This window comes from Rhinatrema bivittatum, chromosome 4, assembly GCF_901001135.1.
Source record: "Rhinatrema bivittatum chromosome 4, aRhiBiv1.1, whole genome shotgun sequence".
Lineage (NCBI taxonomy): Eukaryota > Metazoa > Chordata > Amphibia > Gymnophiona > Rhinatrematidae > Rhinatrema > Rhinatrema bivittatum.
This window is the reverse complement of record NC_042618.1, coordinates 387,865,544-387,892,486: the sequence shown is the minus strand read 5'-3', so window position 1 is coordinate 387,892,486 and position 26,943 is coordinate 387,865,544.

Here is a 26,943-nt window from a genome sequence, read left to right as displayed (position 1 = left end):
TCTTCACTGTTAGAACAGATCATAAGAACTTTATCAACAAGGTGCCAATAAGCTAAATCCCCAATAGTCTTGATGGTCATTATTTTTCAATAGATTTAACTTCCACATAGTCTTCTCTCCTGCTGAGAAGAATAGCATGGCAGCCACCCTAACACTCGTTTGATCAATCTGATATCACCACTGAGTCACAGTTCATTCTACGCCCAGCTAAGATACTTGCTATGACCTCCTTCAACATTCTGGTTGGCAAGACAGTAGTACCCACATGCCTTAGAAAAAAGGTCCTCATGTAGAGTCACAATTCCAGGTTGGGTGGACATCAGGGATTATTGGAAGCTTTGGATTCGGTGGCCCTAGATGGCTCAAGATGCACAAGCATATTATGACTCATTCTCCAATTGTGCCTGCAACAAACCCTCTCACCAGCACCCTTGGGGTCTTCTCTAACCTCTAACAGTCCCAGACAAGCCTTGAATCCACATCTCCACTGATACAATCACCGATCCTCCTGCATCAGAAGGCCTCACAGTCATCTGGGTTGTAATAGATTGGTTTTCCAGAATGGCACTGTGATGGAGTGCACTGACAATTCCCTCCATCTACCTTAAGGAGCCCAGTTCAGGCTTTTAACCCATCCTCCTTAAGGCCAAATGTGGCAAGGGATTCTGGGTAAAGGAGGATTCCCTTTACCTTACGATAAGAACCCAGGCTCAGAGAGCTTGAAAGGCCCTAGATAGCTGACAGAGTCTAACCATATGCAAGAAGCAGTTATGTCTAAAGTTTGTGATTAAAAAATATACAAAAAGAGCTAATAATTTTCCATTCAATTAATCATCAAAAAACCAAGGAAAAAAAAAAAAAAAAAAAGATAAAAAATTTTTATCACAAAATTGTGCTCAAAAATTTTTTTATGAAATAAGACTGACTGTATCAGCAAGCCTGACGACACCCCTTGAATAATTTAACAGGGGTTGTCCGGACTTCTCGTCATGTACAGTCGGCCTTTTTCAATTGGATTTTTTTAAATTTTTTCAATAATTTTTGTTTTAAATAATTTTTTGTATAAATGTTGCTTAAAAAATATTTTTTAAGTCCAGAGCAATTGTATCCAGTTATCTCAATTCAAAGACACAATTATTTCATTGTTTCACTTGACTCAGTCCAGAGAAATTATTATTTTCAAAGAATGTGAATTTTCAATGAACAAAGGACAAGAATGTTTGTTAAATAACCTCCTTCCAATGTCTCCCGTTGAAATTCTATACAGGGAGCTTATAAAAAATCTTGCTTGTCCAAGTATGGTGTCTCCCGTCGAATTTATTTCATCGGGAGCCTACCCAACCTTGTTCCGCTCAACATTTTAGCAGCGGTCTCATTTTTCAGAATTGTTGCTTCTCATTATTGCCCGGAAACAACCTATAGTGAAACATACATACATGTTCTTTAAATATGTGTAATTATATAGCTTATTCCTAGTTACTTAACTTAAACTCGTGAGCACTGCCAAACCTTCATTTGGACAGACACCGTCTCAACTAGCTTCCGGAGTTGCAGGAAACAGCAACCGCTTGAACGCGTGGTGAACGCTTAAATAGAGAATGTCAGCCTATCAAAATCAGACAAGGGCAGTCAATCAAAAAGCAGAGATGACGTCATTGTACGATCAGCTGTGAACCACAACTCAAAGGAAAACATTTAATTCCTGTTCCCCATTCAGTCCATTAGGTTGTAGTGTATCAAGGAAATTAATCCATTTTTGCTCTGCCTGCATTAATTTCTTGTTGAGATCGCCTCCGCGCCAATGAGGCAAAATTTGCTGTATTACACATACTCTTAATTCTTCAAATTTATGTTGTTTGGCTAGACAATGCGGGACTAAAGGAGCACTTATTCGTTGCGTGTTTATACTAGAACGATGTTCAATCAGTCTCACTCTCAGTTGTCGTATAGTTTTCCCCACATATATCATTTGGCACGGGCAAATGATAATATACACGACACCCATAGATGTACAATTGGTGTCTTGTCGTAATGTAATAGTTAATGATGGATTTTGTAATAATACCTGTGCAGTATCCATCATTACATTGCATACAGAGCATTTTCCACAGGATTGATGTCTCCCCAAATTATGATTCACCTGTGGGGGCGATGAGTCAGAATGAACCAGTTGGTCTCGTAGGCTAGATCCTTTAGTGTAAGTAAACCTTGGACGATTACAAAATTCAGTGTAATTCTGAAGAATGTGCCAATTTTGAAAAATTGTCTCTTTTACCATAGATGCCATAGGAGTGAAGGGGATAACACATGTCAACATATTTTCCGTGTGTTGATCTTGATGTGATGGCAAAAAAAGCCATTCTCTGTGCGCATTTTCAGCTCTTTTAAAAGCTCTTTTAATGCAAGATGATGGGTATCCCCTTTCTAGAAAACGTCCACTCAGATCTTTGGCTTGTAACTGATAATCAGTTTTAGTAGAGCACAATCTCCGTATTCTTAAGAACTGACTAGTTGGTAAATTTTCTTTCAGCCCACGAGGATGCGAGCTGGAGAAGTGTAAAAAGGTGTTGCTACTTACAGGTTTACGATATACTGATGTCTGAAAACCATCCGGTATTTTTTGTATTGAAATGTCCAAGAAATTTATAGTTTCAAAATCGAAAACAGCTGTGAAATGTAGATTGGAATTACAATTATTCAGCCATTGCACAAATTCAAGAAATTGAACATGTGTGCCCTGCCATAAAATAAATATGTCGTCAATGTATCGTTTCCAAGTGACGATGTGTGTTGAAAATGGTTGAGAAGCAGCAATCCATTTTTGTTCAAAGACCCCCATGTATAAATTTGCAAGATCGGGGGCCATGGAGGCCCCCATTGCTGTTCCACAGATTTGCTGATAATATCTCTGTTCATACGCAAAGAAATTTTTTGTTAGACAAATTTCCAAAATAGATGTTAAAAAATTGGATGGTATACGTTGGGGTCGAGGTCTGTTCTCAAAATAAGATTGAGCGATATCTATCATCTCTTGTTGTGGAATCACAGTGTAAAGGGATTCAACATCCAAGGTAGCCAGGGCTAGATTACTGGTATCACAATGTAAGTTTTCCAAAAACATAATCATTTGCTGCGAGTCTCTGATGTATGAAGGTAATGTGGGCACACATGGTGCCAAAAAATGATCCACAAATCTAGATAATGGTTCAAGGAGAGACCCTCTACTTGACACAATCGGTCTCCCTGGTGGATCAACCAATGGCTTTTTTTTCATCACATCAAGATCAACACACGGAAAATATGTTGACATGTGTTATCCCCTTCACTCCTATGGCATCTATGGTAAAAGAGACAATTTTTCAAAATTGGCACATTCTTCAGAATTACACTGAATTTTGTAATCGTCCAAGGTTTACTTACACTAAAGGATCTAGCCTACGAGACCAACTGGTTCATTCTGACTCATCGCCCCCACAGGTGAATCATAATTTGGGGAGACATCAATCCTGTGGAAAATGCTCTGTATGCAATGTAATGATGGATACTGCACAGGTATTATTACAAAATCCATCATTAACTATTACATTACGACAAGACACCAATTGTACATCCATGGGTGTCGTGTATATTATCATTTGCCCGTGCCAAATGATATATGTGGGGAAAACTATATGACAACTGAGAGTGAGACTGATTGAACATCGTTCTAGTATAAACACGCAACGAATAAGTGCTCCTTTAGTCCCGCATTGTCTAGCCAAACAACATAAATTTGAAGAATTAAGAGTATGTGTAATACAGCAAATTTTGCCTCATTGGCGCGGAGGCGATCTCAACAAGAAATTAATGCAGGCAGAGCAAAAATGGATTAATTTCCTTGATACACTACAACCTAATGGACTGAATGGGGAACAGGAATTAAATGTTTTCCTTTGAGTTGTGGTTCACAGCTGATCGTACAATGACGTCATCTCTGCTTTTTGATTGACTGCCCTTGTCTGATTTTGATAGGCTGACATTCTCTATTTAAGCGTTCACCACGCGTTCAAGCGGTTGCTGTTTCCTGCAACTCCGGAAGCTAGTTGAGACGGTGTCTGTCCAAAATGAAGGTTTGGCAGTGCTCACGAGTTTAAGTTAAGTAACTAGGAATAAGCTATATAATTACACATATTTAAAGAACATGTATGTATGTTTCACTATAGGTTGTTTCCGGGCAATAATGAGAAGCAACAATTCTGAAAAATGAGACCGCTGCTAAAATGTTGAGCGGAACAAGGTTGGGTAGGCTCCCGATGAAATAAATTTGACGGGAGACACCATACTTGGACAAGCAAGATTTTTTATAAGCTCCCTGTATAGAATTTCAACGGGAGACATTGGAAAGAGGTTATTTAACAAACATTCTTGTCCTTTGTTCATTGAAAATTCACATTCTTTGAAAATAATAATTTCTCTGGACTGAGTCAAGTGAAACAATGAAATAATTGTGTCTTTGAATTGAGATAACTGGATACAATTGCTCTGGACTTAAAAAATATTTTTTAAGCAACATTTATACAAAAAATTATTTAAAACAAAAATTATTGAAAAAATTTAAAAAAATCCAATTGAAAAAGGCCGACTGTACATGACGAGAAGTCCGGACAACCCCTGTTAAATTATTCAAGGGGTGTCGTCAGGCTTGCTGATACAGTCAGTCTTATTTCATAAAAAAATTTTTGAGCACAATTTTGTGATAAAAATTTTTTATCTTTTTTTTTTTTTTTTTTTTTTTTCCTTGGTTTTTTGATAAAGTTTGTGATTGACATAAAGGTAAAACCCTGCTCTCTTAAAATTATGAATTACCTGGAGTGAAGGAAAGCTGTATTGCTTCTTTTGAGTTGATTTGTGTACTACCTGAAGCTAAGGTGAGCCTCATTTCTTCTTTTGAGTTTGGAAATTGTATTCACTATAAATAAATTGCACAAAAGAGTAACAGTCAGTGTCTGCAACCTGATTCTTTTTGGCTATTACCAAGTTGTTCTCACCAAGTTACCACATATGGTGTCAGATTGGGTATTTCTTTGCTTAAGCAGGAAGCACAAGTGAAAACTCACAGCCACAGAAAAAAATAAGTTTTTTCTTTTCCTGGGGCCTTCCCATTTCCTTCAGTTGAAGCTACAGCAGACCAAGGGATAGTTAGGGGTCAAGTAGTGAGTCAGGACAGGCCAGCAGGTATTTTTGTTTTCTTCGCTTCGCGTGAGTTATCCATCTGTGAGCTGGACCCAATAAGGAGATAAAATGGAACAGGTAATCCAGATCTGGGCCACAAGCCAGCAATATCTGCAGAGTGCTATACAAACACAAATAGACAGCACCAATTAACGTTAGGGATGTGAATCGGGCTTTGGACAATTGAAAATATCAGATGATATTTTCAAAATCGTCAGAAATCGGGGGCTCCCCCAAAACGATAGGAAAACCCCACGATATTGATCGTGGGGGTTCTCTTATCGTTTTGGGGGAGAGCGGGGAAAACGGCACACAAAAATAACCCCTAAACCCACCCTGACCCTCTCAGCCCACTATCCCTGAGAATGATGCCTCCACTAAGAGCGAAGAAATCGCCCAGTATTTCCTCACAAAAATCACCAACATCCTCCGCAGATTTCAACACCCTTCTCCATCCACCTCCCCTTCCCCCTCCCTCCAACCTTCCCCCACTTCACCCACCCTCCAAACCCTTGACCTGACTTCCGCTAAAGAAGTGGAATCTATTCTCAGAAAACTCAAACCAGCTTCCCACCCTTCAGACACCATTCCCACAAAATCCCTCCTCTCCATCCCGAACACTATATCCAAACCCATCGCAGACATCATAAACTCCTCCCTCTCTTCAGGCTCTGTCCAAGATGCTCTTAAACAAGCTATTGTCAAGCCCCTCCTAAAAAAACCAACACTAGACCCTAAAGACCCCGCTAACTTCCGCCCTATCTCTAACCTGCCCTTCCTATCCAAAATTATGGAAAAGATTGTAAACATCCAACTTACAGAATATTTAGAAAGCAACAACATTCTGCATCCAGCCCAATACGGCTTCCGTAAATACCTCAATACAGAAACCCTCCTGCTCTCCCTCACGGACCACTTACTCATAGGCATGGACCGAGGCAACTGTTACCTCCTCGCCCTACTCGACATCTCAGCTGCCTTTGATACCATCAACCATAACCTCCTCATCAACCGGCTATCCGAAATAGGCATCTCAGGCCTAGCCCTACTATGGTTTAAATCCTACTTATCTAACAGAAAGTTCTCCGTCAAGATAGGAAACGCCAACTCCACACTCTATCCCTTGTCTCAAGGTGTCCCACAAGGCTCCTCCCTCTCCTCCACCCTTTTCAACATTTATCTCACACCTCTATGTCAGCTCTTCACAGACCTCGGCCTCAAATTCTACCTCTATGCAGATGACGTTCAAATCGTCATTCCCATTCACAACTCTCTCTCAGATGCCCTTGCCTTCTGGAACACATGTCTTGCCAACATCAATGACTTCCTCACCAACATCCACCTCGCTCTAAACTCCTCCAAAACAGAGCTGCTCCTTATCTCTCCTCACCTCCCTCCCAAACCACCGATCTCCAACGATCCAGCTTTCAACGTCATAACACCCCAACCCAGAGTAAGAGACCTTGGGGTTATCATAGATCAACAACTCAATCTCAAAAAACAGATCAACTCCATCCTCAAAGAAGGTTTCTTCAAGCTTCACATCCTGAAGAAACTCAGACCCCTCCTCCACTATCATGACTTCCGCACCGTCATCCAAGCCACCCTTTCCTCAAAGCTGGACTACTGTAATGCCCTCTTCCTTGGCCTACCCTCCTCCACCACCAAGCCCTTACAAATGCTCCAGAATGCCATCGCCAGGGTCATCACCAACTCAAGGAAAGCTGATCACATTACCCCAATACTCAAAGAACTCCACTGGCTCCCCATCGCATCCCGAATTCTCTTCAAAATTCTAACCATAGTGCACAAGTCCATCCACTCGCACAATTCCAATTGGTTGGATGAACCCTTTCGTCCTATACGCACTGAACGACCCACTCACACTGTCAACAAAGGCACCCTCTCCATTCCCCCTTTGAAAAAAGCCCACCTCTCCTCTACTAGGGACCGTGCACTATCCATTGCAGGCCCTAAACAATGGAACGCCCTCCCTACCACTCTCAGGCTAGAGCCATGTTACGCCAAGTTCAGAAAAAAACTTAAAACATGGCTCTTCCGACAAGCCTACCCTGATTAAGTACACCGACTTCTGCAAGTATCTTGCCTACGCCTTGTATATTCCTGTAAATAGTCCGTTGCAGTTTTTATTTATTGCTTTAATTCCTCCACCTCCTGCTCTTTGTATACTCCTCCTTGTTCGCCCTCCCTGTTCATTGTAATTTCTACCTTTAAAGTTACATTGTAAACCGGTATGATGTATGCATACTAATACCGGTATATAAAAGTTTTTAAATAAATAAATAAATAAATAAAAGTTATCCCTTAGCTTCCCCCACCCTCCCACCCTCCCAACCCCCCAAAACACTTTTTACAGGTACCTGGTGATCCAGTGGGGGTCCCTGGAGCGATATCCCGCTCCCGGGCCATCGGCTGCCACTAATACAAATAGCGCCGATGGCCCTTTGCCTTTACCATGTGACAGGGTATCCGTGCCATTGGCCGGACCCTGTCACATGGTAGGAGCACTGGATGGCCGGTGCCATCTTGTGCTCCTACCATGTGACAGGGGCTGACCAATGGCACCGGTAGCCCCTGTGACATAGTAAGGGCAAAGGCTATCGGCGCCATTTTGAATACTGGGAGCCGACGGTCCGAGTGCAGGAGGTCACTCCCGGACCCCCGCTGGACTTTTGGCAAGTCTTTTGGGGTTCAGGAGGGTTCCCCAAGACTTGCCAAAAGCCCCTGGTGGTCCAGTGGGGGTCCGGGAGCGATCTCCTGCACTCGGGCCATCGGCTGCCAGTAATCAAAATGGCGCCGATAGCCTTTGCCCTTACTATGTCACAGGGGCTACCGGTGCCATTGGTCAGCCCCTGTCACATGGTAGGAGCACAAGATGGCGCCGGCCATCCAGTGCTCCTACCATGTGACAGGGTCCGGCCAATGGCACGGATACCCTGTCACATGGTAGGGGCAAAGGGCCATCGGTGCCATTTTGATTAGTGGCAGCCAATGGCCTGGGAGCGGGAGATCGCTCCAGAGACCCCCACTGGACCACCAGGTAACTGTAAAAAGTTTTTTGGGGGGCTCGGGAGGGTGGGAGAAGCTAAGGTATTAGTTTTAAAGGGTCGGGGTGGGTTTTTTGTTTATCGGCTTGGGTGCAGCCAATAAACAAAACCGCGATCGGCCCGATGAAATAAAACCACATGTGAATCGGAACCAGAATCCGAACCGATTCTGGTTCCAATTCACATCTCTAATTAACGTAGCAGAGCACAGTTTTAACTCAGTTAGCAAAGGACCTGCAATTGACTCTGTCCTGAATATCTCAGGCACCTGTACTTTCTCATATTCTGTTTAAGATGAAAGAAGGAGAGGACCGAGGTATTTCTAAAAACCTTTGAATGGACCGCCCACTTGTCAGCCTGGCCGAATACCAACTGCACAACTTTCTTAGATAAATGTGCATATTGGTAGAAGTCAAGCAATGTTCCAAGCAGCCAATCCAGATGGGAGACCTTCCTATGATGACATCAAGGTCGGTATACTATGAAAAACTGAGCACTCCCTAGAATCTTACTGGCAGCAGTTCTGGCAGGCTGCTCTACAGCCTGGAGAGAGCCCCGAAAACCTCTTGCACCAGTTGAAGGATGCTAGGGGCAAGTGGCTCCAGCCGGAGGCAAGGTTGGGACTGGAAGTAGACCACCAAATAATCTTGGAGCAGTTCCTAGAGGGTCTGGTCAGGCCCATGCAGAATTGGGGCTGCCAGCACACCAGGCTCACCCCAGAGAGAGCCCTGGAAGTGGCAGAAGCCTTCCACCAGGCACAGTCAATGCCTGCTGGACAGCCAGCGCCATCTTGTGCTCCTACCATGAGACAGGGGCCGACCAATGGCACCTGTAGCTCCTGTGACATAGTAAGGGCAAAGGCTATCGGCGCCATTTTGAATACTGGCAGCCGACGACCCGAGTGCAGGATATGGCTCCTGGACCCCCACTGGACCACCAGGGTCTTTTGGCAAGTCTTGGGGCCCCTGGACCACCAGGGACTTTTGGCAAGTCTTGGGGCCCTGTCACATGGTAGGAGCACAAGATGGTGCTAGCCGTCCATTGCTCCTACCATGTGACAGGGGCCGACCAATAGCACTGGTAGCCCCTGTGACATAGTAAGGGCAAAAGCTATCAGTGCCGTTTTGAACACCAGCAGCCGACAGCCTGAGTGCAGGAGATCATTCCAGGACCCCCGCTGGACCACCAGGGACTTTTTGCAAGTCTTGGGAGGGTCAGGAGGGTGGGGGTTTATTCGTTAGTGATACATTGTATTTATGGTGGTTCGCCATACGTTTCGTGACCCCCATGAATAGAACAAATATGGCATATAGGTTGCGGATTGCCAATACGTTGCAAACGAATGCACACCCCTAAGAGAAAAGAGACATTGATATGTATACATGAGGATGAACAAAAGTGATCATCCTCCCATGTCCTTTTGATGACCGCTGCAGGACAAGCCATGCTAGAAGTGGGTGTCCTCCCTGAGCTCCCATACTCTGTAATCCTGGGTTATCCCCATTTTGCAACCTTATGAAGAGAAGTCATGGGTATTGGGGATAGTATGACTGGAGGGGGCAGGCACTTGAGCCTGATCCAGAGTATACCCAGGCACATCTGGATGCTCAACTTGAAAAGGCCGAGCTAAGGAGGAGGGTATGTGATGGAGTGTACCGACAGCTCCCTCACTCTACCTTAAGGAGCCTGGTTCAGGCTTGTATCCCAGTCCTCCTTAAGGCTGAACGCAGCAAGGGATTCTGTGTGAAGGGAAGTTCCCTTCACCCTAAGATAAGAACTCAGGCCCAGAGAGTTGAGAGACCCCGGGGAGCTGAGAGAACCTTGCCATATGCAATCAGCAGTTATGTCTAAGATTTGTGATTGTTATTGAATAAACATCATATTTGAAAACTACATATAGCTACCACCGTGAAGTCTATATTTAATAAAGTGAGGAAACCTCATAGAAATGGCAGGCTTAGATCTAAGTGGGGAAAACGATGATTATAAGCTGGAAATTACAGTCTTAGTTCCGCCAGTGACTGTAAAAGCTTCATAGTTGGTTACCTGCGGGCCACCACATAAGAAGCCTGCCATTTCTATGAGGTTTCCTCACTTTATTAAATATTAGGGATGTGAATCGTTTTTCAACGATTAAAATTATCGTCCGATAATGTTAATATCGTCTTAAATCGTTATAGAACACGATACAATAGAAATTCTAACGATTTATCGTTAAAAATCGTTAAATTGTGTTAGTGCGCACTAAATCGAGTTAGTGCACACTAACTCCCCGTTAGTGCGCACTAACTCGATTTAGTGCGCACTAACTGAAAATGATACAAATAAACACTTTCCAGGTCACTGAAGGTCAGTTAGGAATGAATATGTGTTCCTATTGGCTGGCTGCCCTCTTATCTATTGATGTTACCAAGGTTACCACTGAGGTGATGGTTGGGGGGATGGGAAATGGAACTGGAAACTAACGAACACCAACAGAAAATGAAACAAAGTGTTCACACTTCCCAGGTCAGTAAAGGTCAGTTAGGAATGAATATGCATGTATGTATTCCTATTGGCTGGCTGTGCTCTTATCTATTGATGTTACCAAGGCTAACACTGAGGTAATGGTTGGGGGGATGTGAAATGGAAACAGTTGGAAGCTTGACAAAAAAAGTAATGTAATGATCAGCACTCACGTGACTAGAACTTGTTTGTTTATTATTTTTGTTAGCAGGCACCTGAAATGCTAGTGCAGGTTGAATTTGCCAATCACTGTGCATTTTAGAAAGGTGGTCCTGGCTGGAACTGTACACAGTTCAAATATATGTAATTGATTGTTGGTAAGTGTATTTTTTAAGTAGCCACACTGGCACAAGTATGTTTACTTTTCCTCCTACTTAACTCACTAGCTCAGCTTTGTAAGAAGGGCTTCTCTGCTTGTGTGTTGTTTTTGTTTGGTGTGAGGAGAGCAGAAAACATCAGATCTTTATTCAATCTACTACAGTCATCTCTTACAGTGCCCTATCCCTATTAATACCAGGAGTGTTGTGATCTTCCTGCACACAGTGCCCTAACCCTGATACCAGTCTGAGACAGCTCCCTCCCTGCATTACTAGTGAGAGGCTGGCTTCACAGACAGGGGGGAGCTGCCTGACCCTCACTCCTGACTTCCCCCATGTCCCAGCTAGTGAATGGTGTGTGGGTGAGGGGGGGGGGAGGATGGTGAAGTCTGAGACAGCTCCCTCCCTGCATTACTAGTGAGAGGCTGGCTTCACAGACAGGGGGGAGCTGCCTGACCCTCACTCCTGACTTCCCCCATGTCCCAGCTAGTGAATGGTGTGTGGGTGAGGGGCGGGGGAGGAGGATGGTGAAGTCTGAGACAGCTCCCTCCCTGCATTACTAGTGAGAGGCTGGCTTCACAGACAGGGGGGAGCTGCCTGACCCTCACTCCTGACTTCCCCCATGTCCCAGCTAGTGAATGGTGTGTGGGTGAGGGGGGGGGGGAGGATGGTGAAGTCTGAGACAGCTCCCTCCCTGCATTACTAGTGAGAGGCTGGCTTCACAGACAGGGGGGAGCTGCCTCACTCCTGACTTCCCCCATGTCCCAGCTAGTGAATGGTGTGTGGGTGAGGGGGGGGGGGGAGGATGGTGAAGTCTGAGACAGCTCCCTCCCTGCTTTACTAGTGAGAGGCTGGCTTCACAGACAGAGGGGAGCTGCCTGACCCTCACTCCTGACTTCCCCCATGTCCCAGCTAGTGAATGGTGTGTGGGTGAGGGGGGGGGGGGAGGAGGATGGTGAAGTCTGAGACAGCTCCCTCCCTGCATTACTAGTGAGAGGCTGGCTTCACAGACAGGGGGGAGCTGCCTGACCCTCACTCCTGACTTCCCCCATGTCCCAGCTAGTGAATGGTGTGTGGGTGAGGGGGGGGGGGGAGGATGGTGAAGTCTGAGACAGCTCCCTCCCTGCATTACGTGAGAGGCTGGCTTCACAGACAGGGGGGAGCTGCCTGACCCTCACTCCTGACTTCCCCCATGTCCCAGCTAGTGAATGGTGTGTGGGTGAGGGGGGGGGGAGGAGGATGGTGAAGTCTGAGACAGCTCCCTCCCTGCATTACTAGTGAGAGGCTGGCTTCACAGACAGGGGGGAGCTGCCTGACCCTCACTCCTGACTTCCCCCATGTCCCAGCTAGTGAATGGTGTGTGGGTGAGGGGGGGGGGGGAGGAGGATGGTGAAGTCTGAGACAGCTCCCTCCCTGCATTACTAGTGAGAGGCTGGCTTCACAGACAGGGGGGAGCTGCCTGACCCTCACTCAAGCAGAGAAGCCCTTCTTACAAAGCTGAGCTAGTGAGTTAAGTAGGAGGAAAAGTAAACATACTTGTGCCAGTGTGGCTACTTAAAAAATACACTTACCAACAATCAATTACATATATTTGAACTGTGTACAGTTCCAGCCAGGACCACCTTTCTAAAATGCACAGTGATTGGCAAATTCAACATGCACGTGTCTGCTAACAAAAATAATAAACAAAGAAGTTCTAGTCACGTAAGTGCTGATCATCACATGTCAAGCTTCCAACTGTTTCCATTTCACATCCCCCAAACCATTACCTCAGTGGTAACCTTGGTAACATCAATAGATAAGAGCACAGCCAGCCAATAGGAATACATATTCATTCCTAAGTGACCTTTACTGACCTGGGAAGTGTGAACACTTTGTTTCATTTTCTGTTGGTGTTCATGAGTTTCCAGTTCCATTTCCCATCCCCCCAACCATCACCTCAGTGGTAACCTTGGTAACATCAATAGATAAGAGGGCTGCCAGCCAATAGGAACACATATTCATTCCTAACTGACCTTCAGTGACCTGGAAAGTGTCTATTTGTATCATTTTGAGTTAGTGCGCACTAACTCGAGTTAGTGCGCACTAATCGGAAAAAACGATTTTTAACGATTTTTCAACGAAATAATCGTGCCAAACACGATTTTCTTCTCCTGCCACACGATTTCTATCGTTAAGACGATATGGAAAACGATTCACATCTCTATTAAATATAGACTACACGGTGGTAGTTATATGTAGTTTTCAAATATGATGTTTATTCAGTAACAATAGTTGATTGTACATCATATCTACACAGTTCTATTGCGTTAGCGGTTTAAGGTTTGTGATTGACATAAAGGTAAAAACCCTGAACAGTGAATTACTTGGAGTGAAGGAAAGCTGTATTGCTCCTTTTGAGATAATTTGTGACTACCTGAAGCTAAGGTGAGCGGTACTGCTTGCTTTGAGTTTGGAACTTCTATTCACTGTAAATAAAGTGCACAAATGTAAATAAAGTGCAGTGTCTGCAGCCTAATTCTTTCTGACTATTATCAAGCCATTATCACCAAGTTATCACAGGTATACTTTATCCCTCTAGCTTATTTATGTATTTATTTAAAATCAAATCAAAATTTTTAAGCAGTTTCCACAATTTACATCCATGAATTAATAAAACATAACATAAAATAATAATGAAAACAATATAAAAAAATCATAAAATTAAACAAAAATACAAAGATATCATGACAACATGCTGTCCATTTTTCCTCCTTCATTACAGATTCCTGCATTAAAATTTAATCAAGTGCTAATAGTCAAAATAAATATAAGATAAAATACACAGTATTCACTAGAAGTGTGGATAGTTTTTTTGTTTTGTGCCCATTTCATTTTCGGATTAGGAGTGGGCCATTTTGGTCCAGCTCCGATCGTAACTTTTTTTTTGTCGAAATTTCATTAAAAGAAACACCACAAAGCCTACCCCAACCCTTCAAATTTAATTAAATATAAAGCTCCCCACCCACCTGACCCCCCGTCTCAAAGTCTCTGATGCTCCAGTGGGGGTCCCAGGAGCGATCTCCCGCTCCCAGGCCGTCGGCTGCCAGTAATCAAAATGGCACCGGACATTATTGCCCCTACCATGGGGTAGGGGCCTGCCAATGGCATTGATAGCCCCGTAACATGGTAAGGACAATGGGCCACTGGTGCCATTTTGATTACTGGCAGCCAACAGCCTGTGAACAGGAGATTGCTCCCGGGCCCCCCGTTGGACCAACAGGGACTTTGGGTGAGTCTTGGGGGGTCGGGTGGGTGGGAGGCTTTACCAGGAGACCAAGGTTCAAGTCCTGCTGTCGCTCCTTGTGACCTTGGGCAAGTCACTTTACCCTACATTGCCTCAGGTACAAAAACTTAGATTGTAAGCCCTCTGGGGATAGAGAAATACCTACAGTACCTGAATGTAAACCGGTGTGATATCTCAATTGAGATGAATGTCGGTATATAAAAATAATAAATAAATAAATAAATAAAATAAATAATATTTAATTAAATTTGAAGGGTTGGGGTGGGTTTGGGGTGGTTTTTTTTTTTTCACATGTACACTTCCTGAAAAATAAAAATGCTTGGAAAACTACACAAAATGTGGGTTTTCCTAACTTTTTTTGCTTCCTGAAATATAATGAAATAGAAAATATCATCTTTATTTCCTATTTTCTTGCAAATGAATGTATATCTTTAGTATTCACTAAAACTATCAGACACCAATTGGACAAATTAAACATAAATGCCATTTATTATTCTACCCTTTAACTCCCTGCTCCTTGTCCCTACCACCCTATATGTTTTCCCCAATTTCTATCCTCTCCCGTTCTCCCGCACAATCTCTGATTGTGACACTTCAATTAGTTTTAAAATAATAGAATATTCCTTTGTTCAATTTAGTTACGGTGGTTACTATCAGCTCTATTATTGACTTTTATGCTCTAAGGTTTTGGTTGGTTCGTAAATGATTTCTAGATAAATCCGATTTCATTCTTGTATGTAAAACATTATATTAATTTATGGTTTACTGTCTGTACTGTCTGTTATCTATCATACTTGTTATCTGTAAAGCCTGTTGCTAATTATTGTTTATTGTAAACCGCGGTGATGTATCTTTTTACGTACTGCGGTATATAAAAACCCCTAAATAAATAAATAAATAAATAAATAAATAAATAAATACAATTATCAGCTATCAGCTTTGCTGTCAGACTCCAACCTGGTACATTACTTCTTTAAAGAAATCTTTTGAATGCACAGCTAACCAGAGCATATTGTAAGTTTAATTCACCAGAAAGTTTTGGAGGGGTCTCTGCAAATATTTGACATGTCTCTTAACTTCTCCTCAGCCTATCATTCCCAAACTAATGGGTTGATGTAGAGAACTAATCAGACTCTGAAAGTCTTCCTTCAAGCTCACATCTCTGAACAACAAAACAACTGGGCCATGTTAACTTGGACAGAAGTTTGTTATAACCACCACACACAGGAATCTTCAGGAACATGGCCAGTCTTTGTGTCCCTTTCCATATCTGTGACTACAACAGCATCTGTCTCGAAAATTGAGAAAATACCCACTTGTCTTATTAAAGTTGTAGAAGCATACAAGAAGAAGGCTGACAAAAAAAGGTATTCCCATGCCCCTTCTTTTATCTGGGCCCTTGGTGTGGCTAAGGGCACAGAACCTTCAACTGAAGCTTCCTTCTACTAAGTTTGCCCCTTGCTTTATCAGCCTACCCTATACTGAAACAGGTGGGACCCATCAGTTGGTGCAGTTAGTATAGCTGTGTTTAAAAAAGGATTGGATAAGTTCTTGGATGAGAAGTCCATTACCTGCTATTAATTAAGTTGACTTAGAAAATAGCCACTGCTATTACTAGTAACAGTAACATGGAATAGTCTTAGTTTTTGGGGACTTGCCAGGTTTTTATGGCCAGGATTGGCCATGGCCACTGTTGGAAACAGGATGCTGGGCTTGATGGACCCTTGGTCTGACCCAGTATGGCATGTTCTTATGTTCTTATGTACCAACTGAAGCTGCTTGTTTTTCTATGCATCTACCACGATGCATTTCATGTTTCACTATTAAGGCCCGTAGACCTTAAGTGGAAACACAGGCAACCACCAATGCCCACCATAGTCTCCTTTCATCCTGACCTAGAATTTGAAGATTAAGAAATCCTGGATGCCAGACGAATGTGGAGTAAACTTTATTATTTGATTTCTTGGAAGGAATATGGGCTAGAGGTAAACTCCTGCGAACCAGGAACCAACTCTTAAATACCATTCACATTTGAGATATTGAGCTTAAATATAATCATCGTGACCCATCGACCAACTTGAAATATCCAACAGTCAGCCGTTTCAAGAATAGAGGACCAAATAGGTATATTTTTTTCAGAACATTTTCTTCACAAATAAAAACGTATATAATATAATTCAAATAATCCAAATGATACTTGCTGTGTGTTTGAGTGTGCAATCAAGGTTCTTGTCCAAAATTATAATTCTGTGGTTTATTTAAGTGTGTGATCAGAGTTCTCATTCAGGAATGTAATCCAATGCTGTCTTCATTTAAAAATATCTTCTTCATCGGGGAATACTATAATGCTTAAACTAAAAACTGCTGCACCCATTTATAGTTCCATTAAGTATCCAACTCACAAAAACAGACACTCAGATTTTAAGTTCTTGTTTCCTGCTAGGACAACCAATAGAAATATAGGCTACTTGAAATAGTCAAGAGCCAAGGTCTTGAAAAAATTGTAGATACCACCATATCTTAAATCAAATAATACCAATCTAATTCCTCATTCAGTCTGAATGGGGATGCTGTATTTAAGGGTAAATTAAAAAAAATATATGTGCTCCTCCATGTGTGTGCGCACACGGACGTGCAATTTTATAACATGCATGTGCCAGCGAGCACATGTTATAAAATCCGTGCCAGCGCGCGCAGGAGTGGGAGATTTGCCCTGTTTATGCTCGGTGATGAGATCGGGCCTCCCCCAGTTCCCTCCTAGTTCACTCCAATTAAGGAGCGGACTGGAAGGGAATGTTTCTACCCCCCCCTACCTACCCTCCCTCCCTTTTCCCCTCTCTTCCCCGACCCCTTTGAAGACCCTGCCATTTGTTATTTTCTTTATTTCAGAATTTACGCCTCCAACTGCACCCCACCCCACCCCCTGGACTGCTCCTCCGCACCCCCGCCCCACCCCTGGGACCACCCCTTGATAGAGGCCTGGCTCTTGTTTGCATAACAGGGATTAAGCACACGGCCAGGACTCTTTTAAAATGCGTGCAATGTGCACAAGGCCAGGCCGTGCATGTAACCCCCGTTTTCCCAGCACGCAGATTTAAAATTTAGTTGTTAATGTATAAAGCCAAAATTGCTCACAAAAAATTAAATGTGGACAGAAAGTAGCACTTAGATCCTGTGAAGTATATTATATATGCTTTTATTTGCAAATAAAATATTTTGAAAAAAATATACCTATTTGGTATTCTTTTTCAAAGTGGCTAGTAACTTGTTCACTGTTTTGTAGCTATTACTCTAGAAACTAGACCACTCCTCTTCCTTATTTATGGCTCCAAGATTATATACTAGTTGATGTAACTATTTGTTTTTAAGCAGCGTATAAGTATGAAACTTTCCTCTTATTAGTTAATCCTAGAAGTACAAGATGTAGCACAGATATATTGTGATCAGATTCATTAAATGGAACTCTTGCCTTAAGTAATCTATACAAATGTTCTCTGTCTTTGGGGGATTAAACTCTGATATGGATTATATTTCAGTCATCCATAGTGGATTAGTTGCAGTTTTTACATTTTAATTAAACAACTGCTGTAACTTAGAAAACAATTTGAATTATTTAATAGCCAACAGTACTTTAGCAAGCCCAGATTTCATGAAATTTTTTATTCTATAAAGGTGCACAGACATTAACAGATTTTTTTATGGATTTGTAACATGTCTAGCAGAATTGGAAATAATGAGCATTAAAGAGAAAACTAGAACATTAAACATCAACGATCTATGCTATTCTAAAAAACGTAGTAGACTTTGCTGTTTTTAAAAAAAATTAAATATACACAGAGTAACATTTTGAATACAATTGATTTTAAATATAAATTGAGAGAATGTTAAAGGAAGATTATAGTAGAGTATGACATACGTGCTCATGTAATTTATCTCTATATAACTTGCTAGATGTTTGAGTCATGGTGTGTGCTGTGCTAAAAAAAAAACCCAAAACAACATATTTGCTATGATATTTTGGGACATGTGGCAACTGAGTTTGGTTGCTTTGACTTTCCCTTTGGTAGTTCACCCAAAATTGTCCCTCAGGCATGTGAATTAAGGAAGAAATCAACTTAAAACTGATTTGTTATTTTTTGTGGTGAAAGTGCACGTGCTGTTACAGAGAAATGGGGAAAATGTATGTATGCTGTTAAAGATGGGCAGGATGAAAATGCACATCATGTTAGAGAAAAATGATACAAAAATACATGTGATGTAATAGACAAATGGGTAAAAGTACACATCTTGTTACAGAGAAATGAGATGTAACAATGGGAATCGTTTTAACAAACAACTAAGGACCTGATTAAGTAATGAATTCATTTTCAAAGGAGTTGTGCATGTAAAATTAGCATATATTGTACTTGCATACATTCTATTTAATAAGCATTAAAAATACATGCACATTTTTGGTTTTGTGCGCACATTTACCTCTGCAAAAAATAGGGGCAGTCTGGGGATATTCTAGGGCAGAGCCATCAGGAACATCGCTAAGTTGCTATTCTATAAAAAGATTTAGGTGAATACATTAGGCAACTTATTCACACAATTTTATACCTGCTAATTATCTAGCACTATTGGTATCAGACCCGCTTGTTGTCTGCTATCGTTGGGTGGGAGGTCTGGTGAACTGAGGGTGAGTTCAGGTTGAAGTACTAGGAGGGTCTTAATGAAGTAGAGATGGACTTGGAGAACTGGTGGAAAGGAAAACAGTTTATAAAATACTAGGATAAATCTCTACGGTTTCACTCACACACAGAAATGCACTACCACAAACAGATTTGAAAGGTAGGCTCTCTGTGTGTTATTTTCTCTCAAACGTTTGCCAGCACTGTTGGTACAAAAATCTGCAGAAACTTTCAAAGCGAAAATATGCACGTACTTGTAGATTCCCTTTGAAATTTGGCACAAAGTCAGTGGACAAAAGTACCCACAGATTTCGCAACAAGATGGGCAGTTTGAAAATTGCTTTCTCATTATTTTGAGCCTCTGCTTATTGAATGGTGGGCAAATGTTAGGATAGTTGTGCTCGAAAAATACATGCATATTTATACTTTAGTATGCGCAAATATTTGCAATGCAATGAAAGCACTGACTTTCTGTATCTATTTTATGAACATATGTGTAAATATTTTATACGTGAAAAAAATTCAACGTATATGTGTAAAACCCCCGATTTATGTGTGGACGCAGGTATATTTTAAAGTCTGTCCTTATAATATTTTTAAAGTACTTGCGCGCATACTTGAAATCACAAGTTTAACAATACCTTTGTCAGTTCATCCAGTCTGTGTCCAGGTCACCTAGATCATCTAGTACTTCATCCTGAACTCCTCTAATTCATCCAGACCACCCCACAAAAAACTGCAGACAAGTCATATTTCACTTGTGCTAGTCAATTAATAGGCGTAAAATTATACAAATAAGTTTGATCATTTATATGCATAAATATCTTATAAAATAGCAAATTCTGCACACATGTATTGATTCTGCCCTGAAACACCCCTTAAACCACCCCACTTTTGCAGCGGCAAATGTATGCATGAAACCGAAAATACACTCATACTCATGATGTTTATACAAGAGCATTAATGCAATTATATGCTACTTATGAGCATATGCACTATTTTTCCATGTGTAATCCCTTTGAAAATTACTCATTAGATTTTAAATTCAATCTACAAGCATTATTTTTGTAACCTACTTTAAAAACTCCCCAGAAATGGCTTTTTTCAATCTGATTAAAAGTGTGCAGGGACACCTTGAAGCCAATATTCAGTTGCTAAACAGCTAGTTAAGGGGGTCATTTATCCAAGTGCTATATGGCATTTTTGAATGTGTTAAGCACCTTAGGAGACGTTTGGGGGCAGGATTTGTGGCCAAGTGGGCTGGGCTCAGTGAGAGAGAGAGAGAAAGTGAGAGTGAGTGAGTGAGAGAGAGACTAACCATAATGCCCTCATACAAGATAGGTATTTATATCTCTATAGGAGGCCCCCCTAGTAACTCGAGGTGAGGTTTAGGTATTAGTGTAGGGGTTAGGGGCCACTTTGACATTCAAAGTGAGACGTATGAACAACCAAGTCCATCAAGCTAGGTTGAGAGAACATTGCACAAATCTCATCTTTGGGTGAGTTTTCTCACTCCGAGGGTCATCAAATCTTCACAAGAGAACACTGTTCTGTTCGTATGTCTCACTTTGTCTCTCTCTCATAATAAACATGGTCCCCCCAGTGGTTGTATGCACTTAGTGCACGTAAGTTCCGGGGCTTTGCTTGGGGTGGGGGGTGTCGGGGGTGTGTCGGGGCAGTGCAGCATTCGGGGGCGTGTCCGGGGCGTGGTGGCAGTCTGGGGGCTGGGCTGGAGGCGTGAGAGCGGTCGGGGCGGGGCCGAGTGCTCCGGCACAGCGGCCTGTGCCGGGGCAGGGAGCTGGCAACGCGCGCAAGTTATGCCTGCCACAGTCAGGCGTAACTCAACAAAATAAGGTAGGGGAGGGGGATTTAGTTAGGGCTGGCGGGGTGGGTTATATAGGGGAAGGGAGGGAAAGATGGGGGGGACAAAAAAAAAAGTTCCTTCCGAGGCCGCTCCGATTTCGGAGCGGCCTCGGAGGGAACGGAGGCAGGCTGCGCGGCTCAGCGCACGCAGTCTGCCGATTTTGCGCAGCCTTGCGCGTGCCGGCATACTTTTTAAAAATCTGCCCCATAGGTATTAGCATAAACTGCCTATTACCATAAAACACACCCCTTTTCCTATCACATGCACTATTTAGTGCATTTTGATAAATCCAGGCCTAAGTTAGCCAGATATACCAATTCAGATAACTTAATCGGGATATTCAGTGGTGCTACCACGCCGCTGAATATATCTGGCAATCTTAAAGGTTATCCAAAACAAACAATAAAGAGGGAAAACTAATTTCAATTTTTAATATACAGAGGATGATGATATCAGAATAAAGTGCCTAGTTTATAATCCACTGTCTCTCACCCACAATGGGCCCTAGACAGTATCAGGCTTACCAGCACTGTAATTGTAATCATTTACCGTCATCTCATAAGCTAATCATTTCTCCTATTTTATTATACTTCTTTATTAAATACCTACAGCAAATTCACTAAATAATTTGTTTACATTTTCTTATAAATTTTAAACATATTAAAAACAAAATACTTAGCTCCGGCTACATCGTACAAAAGTTACCCAACATGGACCATGTTTCATCAGGGGAAACTTTGTCTATCATTTCCAAATGGACGCCATCAGAAATACTCCCTCATCATAAAAATTAAAATAAAAAAGCACCTAAAACATTACTAACTCTGCAACCACAAACCACATACACGATTACAAGTTAAAAGCAAAAGAGTTGATACAATTTTTTGAACAGAGGGGTTATCCGGCATATATTTTGAAAAGGGCTTACAAACGAGCATGTTGGGTAAACAGAGATTTGATGTTTAAATCGTTTCATAGCGCCCATGAAAATCAAGAATTAAGAACAATTTGTGTGTTACCATTCTCTCTGTTTGTATATCGAGTACAAAAGAGTATTAAGAAACACTGGCATATTTTAGGGTTACATGAAACTTTCAAGGAGGGCCCTTGCTTTGCTCTGATATGGGGGAAAAATATTAGAGATATTGTGGCACACTTCAATTTTGGAGATGAAGCAAGTGATTGGGATCATCTGCCCTCGAGCAGAGTTGGGCATTATCCTTGTAATAAATGCTTGGTGTTTGAACAATTGTTTTATGAAGATACTCTTCCTTTTTTAAGAGGTGGGAAATTCCACTTGCACTCATTAATAGATCATGTCTCTATGGGTGTAATATACAGCATTTGGTGTCCTTGTCCTCATTTATATATAGGGAAAACAAAATTATGCCTACGGAGTGCAATTTTGAGAAGATGGGTTGAAGCTCCGTTAGTGCAATATTGTTTGATAAAAGGACACAAGTTTACAGATTTAACCATTACTGTAATAGATCAGCCTAGAATTTTTAGATGCGGAGGGGACTTTGACAAAATATTTGTTACAACGTGAACAAAAATGTATTTATTTTTTTGATACAGTAGTGCCTAGAGGTTTAAATAAAGAAATTGATTAGTCTGTTTTTTGATTGGGTGTCTGGCCAGAGAGAGAGAGACTAGCCATATTACCTTCATTTTAGGTAGGTATTTAGGAGGCCCACCTAGTAACTCGAAGTGAGGTTTAGGTATTAGTGTAGGGTTTAGGGGCCACTTTGACATTCAAAGTGAGACATATGAACAGAACAGTGTTCCCTTGTGAAGATTTGATGACCCTCGGAGTGAGGAAACTCATCCAAAGATGAGATTTGTACAATGTTCTCTCAACCTAGCTTGATGGACTCTCTACCTGGGTAACATCAAGCTAGGTTGAGAGAACATTGCACAAATCTCATCTTTGGGTGAGTGTCCTCACTCCGAGGGTCATCAAATCTTCACTAGAGAGAACTGTTCTGTTCATACACCTCACTTTGAATGTCAAAGTGGCCCCTAACCCCTACACTAATACCTAAACCTCACCTCAAGTTCCTAGGTGGGACTCCCATAGGGATATAAATACCTATCTAGTGTGAGGGCATTATGGCTAGGTTCTCTCTCTATGGTTAGGTTCTCTCTCTCTCATTCCTGATAGCTAGGCTGACAGTCTGGGAGCTTCAAAGTACAAAACATCACCATAGGACTTCACAAAATAGTATATGTGTTAGTAATGTCATGTCACATGTCACATGTCACATGTCACATGTTAGTGTTGTCATGTCTCGAAATTACTCAGCTCCCGCTCAGCCTACACACCCCTCCTCAACCTCCCCTTCGCCATCCCAACTCCCCCTGCTCCCCTACCTCCCCAGCTCCCCCTTCTCCCTTACCATTTTAGCTCCCTCACCCTCCCAGCTCCCTCCCTGCTCCCTTCCCCAGCACCCTTCTGCTCTCTTCTGCTCCCTTCCCCAGAACCCTTCTGCTCCCTTCCCCAGCACCCTTCTGCCTCTCCCCTACCCCCCTCCCTTCCTACGAACAGCCTTTCCTTGAAAGTGCCATTGCCTTAACGATCTCCTATACCCCTACCCCTACCCCCTCCTCTCCTTTCCCCTCCTCGGCTCCCCCTCTCCCCTCTCCCTGCCCCTGCATTTAACATTAATATTGTAAATAAGTTCATATGTTAAGTTCTTAAGTGTACATGCATCCTTAACATCCTGATGCATATCTACTCTTAACATGGATAATCTTCATCCAGTTCTTTTACAAAGTTGTATCCCTGCTCGTTGACTCTCTCTATCCTTGTTCCTAGTTCATTGTAATATCGTTAACTCTCTCTATCCTCGTTCATTGTAATTTCCTTTCTCAGTTAATTGTGAACCGACATGATGTGTCCTACGAATGCCGGTATATAAAAATTGTTAAATAAATAAATAAATAAATAATATTTCATGTGCTTTTTTATTTTTAGGATGAGGGAATATTTCTGATGGCATCCATTTGGAAATGAAAGACAAAGTTTCACCTGATGAAACATGGTCCATGTTGGGTAACCTTTGAACGATGTAGCCGGAGCTAAGTATTTTGTTTTTAATATGTTTAAAATTTATAAGAAAATATAAATAAATTATTTAGTGAATTTGCTGTAGGTATTTAATAAAGAAGTGTAATAAAATAGTAGGAGAAATGATTAGCTTATGAGATGATGGTAAATGATTACAATTACATTGCTGGTAAGGCTGATACTGTCTGGGGCTCATTTTGGGCAAGAGACAGTGGATTAAAAACTAGACACTTTATTCTGATATCATCATCCTCAGTATAATGATGGTTTAATGAACATAATTGTTTAAAAAATTAAAAATCAAAATTAGTTTTCCCTCTCTATTGTTTGTTTTGGATTTCATTCACGGAGGTGTTGCTTCTGTGGTTGTGATTTTGTATCTTAAAGGTTATCCAGATAGGTATATCTGGCAAACTTTAGACCTGCTCTCAGCCCATCCAGAGTTAGCCAGTAAACCTAAATCTGCTCCACCCCAAAATGCCTAACACCCACCCCAGGAACATCCCTACATATCCAGCTAAATTCTAGCTGGATCAATAGCCAGATAGGTTGCTGAATATCGCGGCTAAGCCATTTAGATGGATAACTTTTCACTTATTCATCTAAATGGCTTTTGAATAGCTGCCTACCCCCAATGACTAGTTTAAGCTGGAGGGCAATTTTTTACAGCCAATTTTCCTAGATACATTCTTTTTACCTGGGTAAATGGTCTTCCAAATTACACTCTGTATAAATTGAGTCAAACTTTAGCATGTGAAACAGTATACTATTTCAGTAATTCTCATTTACTTGTATCTAGAAATAGATAGAAATGATTTATTTTACTTTGAAAAACTAATCAAAGTACAAATATTTTTAATACTAGTAAAGAGACCCCTTTAGTAAGTTGGCAGGTGAAAACATGTAGAAGTGATAGTTTCTTTGATAAGACAGAAGCTGAACATGCTGATGAAATATATTTGTAGAAACCCTATTTTTAGAATAGTAATTAACTTTCTTAAGAGGGCATATACTCAGTAAAGTGTTGACAGTATGCTGGTTATAAATGATTGCATAATTTAAGTACATAGGACTCTGGTGCAGTTTACTATATAGCTTCCTATCCAGTCATACACAACAACAACGACTTTTTGATATTTTAATTTAAATACAATAAATAGAAATAGGGAGGTTGATATTTCAAAGCCATTTACATGGATAACTGAAAAGTTAGTCATCTAAATGGCTACCTGGCAATATTCATTGCCATAGTGGCTAAACTCTAGCCACATAACAAAATAGAATTATTTCAGAGTGTGGAGGAGTAGCCTAGTGGTTAGAGCAGCGGGCTATGAACCAAGAGACCAGCGTTCAAGTTCAACTGTTGCTCCTTGTGACCTTGGGCAAGTCACTTTACCCTCCATTGCCTCAAGTACGAACTTAGGCCTGGATTCACCACTGCAGTGCACAGGCTGCCGGCTTTCGCACTGAATAGCGACACCATAAAAGGTGTAGTTATTCGGCGTGCTACTGCCGACGATAATGTTAGTAACATTATCGCTGCAGCGAAAACACCACCGACTCCGTTCCTCCCCACCCCGACTCCTCCCCCCCTAATTTGCATCATATCGCATGCGAAAAGGCCCTTTTCGCATGCGTGTGCATTAGGGCCCTATCGCACGCAATAAGGTTTAGAAAATAACCCCCTTAGATTGTAGGCCCTCTGGGGATAGGGAAATACCTACATTACCTGAATGTAATCCGCTTTGAATTGCTGAATAAAGTGTGAAAAGAGGAACATAAAAAAAGACCATCTAAATCTTTTATAAGGTGAGTTTGTATAGGTGTGTCTTCTTCTCCCTGAGGTCAGTGCCCCAGACGCCAATGGCTTTTGGGCCTTCCCCAAAGGAGAATGCCTCATTGGAGGTCAGGGAAACTACTAGTTGAGGTGTGAGATGTTCCAGGTAGGGGCCTACCTATTGTTTCAGAGTACTTAACCACTTCTAGGGTCATCTACTAGCAACCTCATTAGATGGTATATCTTGTCTGGCAGTCGGGGGGAAGGGAGGCTGCCATACCCATCCTCGCCCTTATCTCTTACTTGTGCCAAAGGGAGCCCTACATCCCTTAACCTCTTCTCCAATTCAGCTACATTCTCTTTCTTGGGTGCTAAGCCACCAGATGTTATACTTTGTGCCAGGGGATTTTCTCCCTCCGGTCCAATCTCCAGACTCATCCTCACATTTCCTCCATCATCAGAGGGCACTTTTCCACCAATAGAGAATCTTCTTCTGATGGAGAAGCTAGCCATTCCCAGGCAGCAAATAATGCATAGTCCAGAAGCTGACACTGATCCCTGGTGCCATTTTCCATATCTGCTTCACCTCTTCAGGGAGAGAGAGGGGTTCTTAATGGCTCACTCATTCCTTGCAACACTCACCATTGTTAATCCTTAGGTGATTCCCCTGCAGCAGGAGCAGAATCCCTTGTAGAGGGCAAGATGTTTCCTCCACAGAAGTTCCAAATGGTGAGGATATATGCTTCCTGGGAACCAAGGTCAACCAGGTCATCCCCTCTTTGAGGGCCAGGGACAGTTTATACAGCCCATCCTTGATAGTCAGGAGCAGCCAAACTATCTCCTACTGGGGTATCAGGAGCAAAAGAATTATCCTCTCCCAGGGAATCAGAGGCAATTAAGATATTTTCTCTCATTGACTAGGATGTTCTCTTCCTGGGGATTAGGGGTACTCCAGGTGTTCTTTCCCCCTGGAGGGGAAACCATCTTGTCAGCTTCTTTTCCTGGTGTTAGTTGGGGGATCTTATGTCATTGAACAATTCAATGGTCCCCTATATGTTTGGAACCTTTTCTGAAGTCAGGGGCAGGTAAATACCAGGTCTTCTTTTGCCCAAGCTCATTCCCCCAGGGCCCCTTCTTAGGCAAATTGAAATAAAGAAACTAGAAAAGGTTCCTCA